Source organism: Hemiscyllium ocellatum, unplaced genomic scaffold, assembly GCF_020745735.1.
Source record: "Hemiscyllium ocellatum isolate sHemOce1 unplaced genomic scaffold, sHemOce1.pat.X.cur. scaffold_118_pat_ctg1, whole genome shotgun sequence".
Classification (NCBI taxonomy): Eukaryota; Metazoa; Chordata; class Chondrichthyes; order Orectolobiformes; family Hemiscylliidae; genus Hemiscyllium; species Hemiscyllium ocellatum.
This window is the reverse complement of record NW_026867701.1, coordinates 1918009-1924982: the sequence shown is the minus strand read 5'-3', so window position 1 is coordinate 1924982 and position 6974 is coordinate 1918009.

Here is a 6974-nt window from a genome sequence, read left to right as displayed (position 1 = left end):
GCACAACACAGTAAGACACAAGTGCTCACCACTGATCCTCTGTTCTCAATGCCCATCCCCCATGCAAGAACTGAAATAAGTAAGAGACGTGCAAAACAAAAAATAAAAATATCTAACAAATCACAAATGAACAATAATTAGAAAATTAAAATGATCAAAGGACACATCAATATTCAGGTGAATTGCATTGTTTAATTAAAAATTTGGGAATGAGCTAACTAACGAATAACGGGAAGTGACATTTATTTATTTCACTGATGAAGAAATTGACTTGCTTTTCATCTTTGTAACACTGCAGAATAGCAATTTATGTGCCTGAAATGTTTGAAGTAAGCTTTTTCTATTAAAAGAAATCAGTGAAATCACAATGATTTCTTCATCTTTAAGACTGCAACAATATAAATACTTTCCAGGAATTTAGAACCAGCAGAATTAGTTAATTTGGTTGCTTGGGAACTCGAAGAGAATAAATAGCAGATTCTGTGAATTAGTCATTTAATGCAATTATTCAGCTGAAGCCAACATCCCTTCTTTGCAAAAATGCTCAACTTCGAAAAATTCAAAATGCATTGTCACTGTTTAATGAAACAATACAGAGAAGTTAATTGTTTTTCATTTGACTTGACAAAACGCAAAAATTTTACATGATTTTGTTGCATGAAAAATACTTAAATCTTATTGTGATTAGAAGTACAATAAATGTTTGCATCGAAGTGAAATATTTAAATGAATTCAACTATGTTTCCGTGGGTAAAATAAGAATTAATATTAACAATGATTGAGAGATTGTACACTACAATATATTTAGTTATTTATGTAAAGAGCTGTAATTCCACATTTACAGCAAATACTGGATTGAATGATTATTAGGTATGAGCAACAACTGAATTATAAAATTCGATCAATGAATTTAGAAATAGTGAGAAATCTCATTTTGCTATGTGACTGAGGAATATGTGCAAACAAACAGGAATTATTGCAGTGAAAAGTAATTGCAGGTCTGTGAATTTAAAGTCTGTGATTATGGAGATCATTCAAATAAGCAAACATTAGACATTCATAATTAATGTTAGATGGGAATCCTTGGATCCATCGTGGGAAAGTTGACCTGAAAATAAAGTTTCATATTGCAGTGTTGGTACTCAGAAACAATTGGTCAAATTAAAATGTGAATCTCACTTTACTTGTTCAAGACTTTCTTAAATAATTGCACAATTATTATCATGACAATGACTTGATAATGTTATATGAGCAATTAAAATGATTCAATATTTCAAAACACTTTGCTGTTATGTTGATTGAATATTTATTAAAATTGGTAAATTGTGGAATACAATATAGTAACTAGCTTTATGAATTGAAGAAAAAATGAGCCATTCAGTGATTATAGAACTTTCTTTTTCTTTACTAAATACAGGTAACACAAGAAATATGAATTTCTATCAAATGGTTTCCTCATAGAGACATGTTATTTTAATTCAGATGATTAATATTATGATGAGCTTTCAGACATTTGTGTCAAAATTTGGAAGAAAGTTAATAGATAATGAAAGTGAGCATGAAAGTGAACAAATGATGCAGATACTTGGTACATAAAGGAATTATAATAATTGTGCCATTATTGTACAGTGATGAATAATGTTGGAATAGAAAAGACAAAAAGAATCAAGGTGTTCAAAGCAGTTCTTTCCTTACAATTAAATGAAACCAATACTCATTTTGTAGAGTGCGTGATTTGGAAAAAAAAAACAGTCATTTACTGTGTGATATAAACTGAAAACGAATTCCATTTTGCAAAAATGGAGACTTTTCCAAATTCAAAGTTTAGGTTTGCTGAATTATACAACAAAACTTGCTGTAATTTGAAATATCTCTTGCACACAAATATAAAAAAATAAACTTAAATATTTTTAGAATGACAAAACGTTTGTTGTTTGCATGATTGTATTACTGTCAATATCCGTGATAAAGTAGAAGCATTGTTTTAAGCAACATACATCATCTATAACTCCTGAACTGACATAGAAGGTATCAATTGCACTTGTTGCATGGAATAGTAAACAAATGCTTACTGTTGTCATTGGTTTCAGGAGCAATAACGTACTTACTCAGGTTATTCTACTGAACAAAAGTCAGATGGTGATGGAAGTATTTGTGTAGCTCTATGTGTACTGTTTAGCGTGAACATTGGTTTCAATAAAATTGAAATATTTACATGAATTAGGAACAGATTGATAATTGGGTGCGAATGATCTGATTTAAAATTTAACAGTTTTCTATATTTACTATGATTGCTGAGTGAAACGTTCTTAAACCATCATGCAATCAATGGGATAAGTGAGAGTTTGCAAATCCAACTTTCAAATGAACACAACCTGATATTTTCACATCACTACAATGTCACATTCAATATAAATAAATGACTGGAAAGCTAAACTCAAATCTCACACAATTCATAAACTAACCAGTAATTTAAAAAAATATAATATCATATGATATTTGTTTATTTTACTGAAGAATTAATTGATCTTTTCTCATATTTATAGCACTGGAACATAAAATTCTATGTGTTGTTTTAACTAAGATCTACAGAACAAGAGAAAATTAATGACTATCATGACTTTGTATATTTCAGCTTTATGAGTGCAACATTCTCAAATATTTTCCGAGGAATATTGATTGAGTGGAATTAGATACATCTTGCTATTAGTGATCAGAAGAAAGAATATAGCAGATACTGTGATTATTGGAATGAACGATGATACCTCCTTATAATCTACTGATATTGTGATTGGATATACAGTAAATGTCAGCATCGAAGTAAATTATTATCAAATCAATTCAAAAATGTTTCCAACTTTAAAATAAATACAATATTCACAATGATTGAGAGATTTCACTTTGCAATGTCCTTGCAGTATTTATTGTACGGAAGCATAATTCCACATTTATACCCCTTACTGGATTGCAAAATTATTTTTTATAAGATATATTAGCAACAAAGGGATTTTAAAAATCATACTCGTGAATTTGAGAATAATGAGAGATCTCATCTTGATATTAGACTGAGTAATATATAGAAATGAGTATGAATTCAGATTTCTCCAGCTTCCTCATTTCCCCTCCCCCCACCTTGTCTCAGTCGGTTCCCTCAACTCAGCACCGCCCTCCTAACCTGCAATCCTCTTCCTGACCTCTCCGCCCCCACCCCACTCCGGCCTATCACCCTCACCTTGACCTCCTTCCACCTATCCCACCTCCATCGTCCCTCCCCCTAGTCCCTCCTCCCTACCTTTTATCTTAGCCTGCTTGGCTCTCTCTCTCTTATTCCTGATGAAGGGCTTATGCTCGAAACGTCGAATTCTCTATTCCTGAGATGCTGCCTGGCCTGCTGTGCTTTGACCAGCAACACATTTGCAGCTGTGATCTCCAGCATCTGCAGACCTCATTTTTTACTCTAATATATAGAAATGAAGAATGATATTGCAGGGAAACATAATTGGAGCTCTCTGAATTTCAAAGGCTGAGGTAATTGTAATTTTTCAAATGAGCAAAAATCAGATATTTACAAATAATTCTGCAAGGAATATTATTGCTCGTTTTGTAATTGCATTGGCCTGAACAAACAGATCATTCGCACCCAATTACTATAGTAGCATTGACAATAAGAAATAATGAAAGAAATTTTCAAAAAACACTACAAAGTCTAATTTAAATTGCTGTGTAATTATTGTAATTGATAAATGCCTTTACAATCCTGACAGATAAATTGACTTAATAGTTTGAAAGCACTTTGCTCTGATGTTGATTGGATATTCATTAAGGGTAACAAACTGAAAATTAAAGCATAAAACGTAGCTGGATGGTGTGAAAAAACCATTCAGCAACAATTGAACAAAACAGATTTTGTTCAAAAATGCAGGCAATGCAAGAGTTATATGCTTCCAATAGCTTTCGTGAAGAGTCATGTTGTTATGTTAATATAATTTTAATCACAATAAAGGTTTCAATATTTATTTCAGAAATAGGAGGAAAAGTTTTAGACCATGAAATGACTATTATTGTGAACAAACTGTAGCGTCAATGACATTTGGTACGGAAAGGAATTCTCAAAATTGTGTGATTATTATTCACTGCCAACTAACATGGAAGGAAAAGGGAAATTGTCAACATTTCCAAGCTTTCTTTTCTTATAATGAAATGGAATTAAAAATCATTTTGGAGGGCACATGGTTTGAAAAAAGTAAATAGTCACATCATGTGACATTTGAGCTGAAGACTAGTTCCCGTTTCCTCGATTGTAGTGTTCACAATAATTTAAAACTTATTGTTGGTTGGACTAAAGAACAAATGGATATAATCAAATGGTTTTCTTGTACACTAAAAAAGCAAATGTAAAGCAATTTTATCATGAAAATTATATCACTCTGAATGTAATCATTTCCCACACAATAAATGTTTGTATTGAATTGAAATGTCATCATAGCTGTAGAAGTGTTTTCCCCCTGACAGAGAATGATCACTCAGGAGGCAGGCTGAGTTCAGGAATGTGGAAGATGTTTACTCATGCAGCAACCAGTTAATGAAGGGATCATCCCCCGAGGCCAATCTCGGAAGGGAGATCCATGACACACTGTAAAATGTGTTTTGTGGACTTTCTGCATCACAATGGCCACATGCAATGTAGTTACAGCCCTCTCCTCCTCATCCCGACACCCAATTCAAACACATAATCACAGATGAACATTCTAATGGACATTCCCAAATTCCTTTCATCTCATGTTGTTTAACAGGTACGATAATCTCCAGGCTTTGCGATCTTTCCACGCATCTCATTAATTCAGATTCCAAAGTTATTCCTGCACTCCCTCGGGCCTCTCAGGATGCCTTATCAGTTGGGACATTTGAATTCTGCAATTCATTATACTTTATTTTTTCAAAGTCAATTACATCTCATATTGCTCACTGTCCTAATTATATATGTACAAAGAAATACAAAAGACCGTGAGTTTTAACTTACTTGATATAAGATTAGTAATATGACTTGTGTTATAATGTTCGTTACATTGTGTGAAATTATCCAGCTTCTCTTACTGTCAGGACTTTATAATTAATGGGCAGTCAACACCACACCTTGAAGTTAATTCCTAAAACTAGCTAACTGCACATCTAAGTCTAAATGCTTTTCTATAATTTTTTTATAGGCATTGTTTACATGTATCTAATTATGTTACAAATTACCCCTATGATTCTCAGGAATCTGTAATTAGAACCTTTGTTTAATATTCTTAGTAACTTTAAAATAATAACTATTTCTGACAAACGAACTCTTCTATTGTCGCGACAGCTGATTAGAAATCTCATATAGCTGCCCGTCATATGTAAAAATGAACAGCATTTGTTGGAGTGTAATGGGCGGCACGGTGGCACAGTGGTTAGCACTGCTGCCTCACAGCACCAAAGACTCGGCTTCAATTCCCACCTCAGGCGACTGACTGTGTGGAATTTGCACATTCTCCCCGTGTCTGCATGGGTTTCTTCCCACGGTCCAAAAATATGCAGATTAGGAGAATGGGCTGTGCTATAATTGCCCGTAGTGTTAGCAGGGGTAAATGTAGGGGAATGGGTCTGGGTGTGTTGCGCTTCAGAGGGTCGGTGTGGACTTGTTGGGCCGAAGAGCCTGTTTCCACACTGTAAGTAATCTAAACTAAAAAAAAATCAGACATCACTGAATATGTAAGGCCGAATATTAATCCAATGATTTCTGTGAACATTCAAATTAGAAAGGAACAGATATTACCTGTGAGTGTTGGATGGGGAATCATTAGTAAGTTTGTGTTTGTGTTGACCTGGAATGAGAGAACTATTATTCCTTTTTAATATTGACTCTAAGAAATAATGGATTAAATTAAAATATGCATTAGATGATGTTTGTTATAAAACCTGAACTGAATTACTGTGAGATTTTTGGAGAGACAATGAATTGATAATTAATTTTAGAACTTTGTCAAAGTAAATGTTTCAATATTTCCAAACGGGTTTGCTCTGATGTTGACTAGATATTTCTTAATGTGTCAGCTGAGAATACAAATTCTGGCATGATGATGTGGCAAGACATTAGACATTCGGTGAACGTTGATCAGAAATGGTTTGTCATTCAAAATTCTCAGATCTTCAAGATTTCTGTACTTGGTTTCTTAGCTTTTCTTCTGGAGAAATATAATATATAATGAGAACAAATTCTGCATTGTATTTAATTTATGCAATTTTTCATATCATCAATATTTAGACATATGAGTCAGAATTATAAAGAAAATATGTCAATAAGGAAGATTTCACACAAACGTACGGTCAACAGCATTTATCAAGGTATTTGTTTCAATATTGTCTCTGAATAAACAGATAACTATGTTTAATGTAATGAGCCACAATTACATTTTTATCATAATTTTTGGATGGAAACTATCAGAAAAAGATTCCTATATTTAAGATTTGCTTCATCTCGATACATGTTACGAGTAATATCCTCAGTCAGAAGTAATAAGGTGTCATCATTGGTCTGGGAAAGATGTAGTGTGTAAATTATAATAAGGTGTCTGTTACATATCTTTGGATCCGGTGAGACTGTGATGTTTGCTGTGATTATTCTTCCTGAGAACAATAAGGCACGTACAAAGTGTTTTTCACCGAACAGTAATGAGGTGGTCTTGAAGAACATTCAGAGTACTTTGATTTCAATAATGTTGAGCTGATTTCCATGATCTGGGAAAAGTTTCACAATATTTTACCAGAATTCTGGATTCTAAGCATTCTATGGGTTTCGTGCAAACACACTTCACTTGTCGTCATTCTCAAGTGAGGTGTCTAAAGCTCAGGCACTGGCTGCAAGGCAAGGTGCCAGGAAGTCTGCTTCAAACTCTCCAAAGCTCAACTCTCGGGCTGGTTGTGACTGGATCTCCAGAAACGTTGTGAGC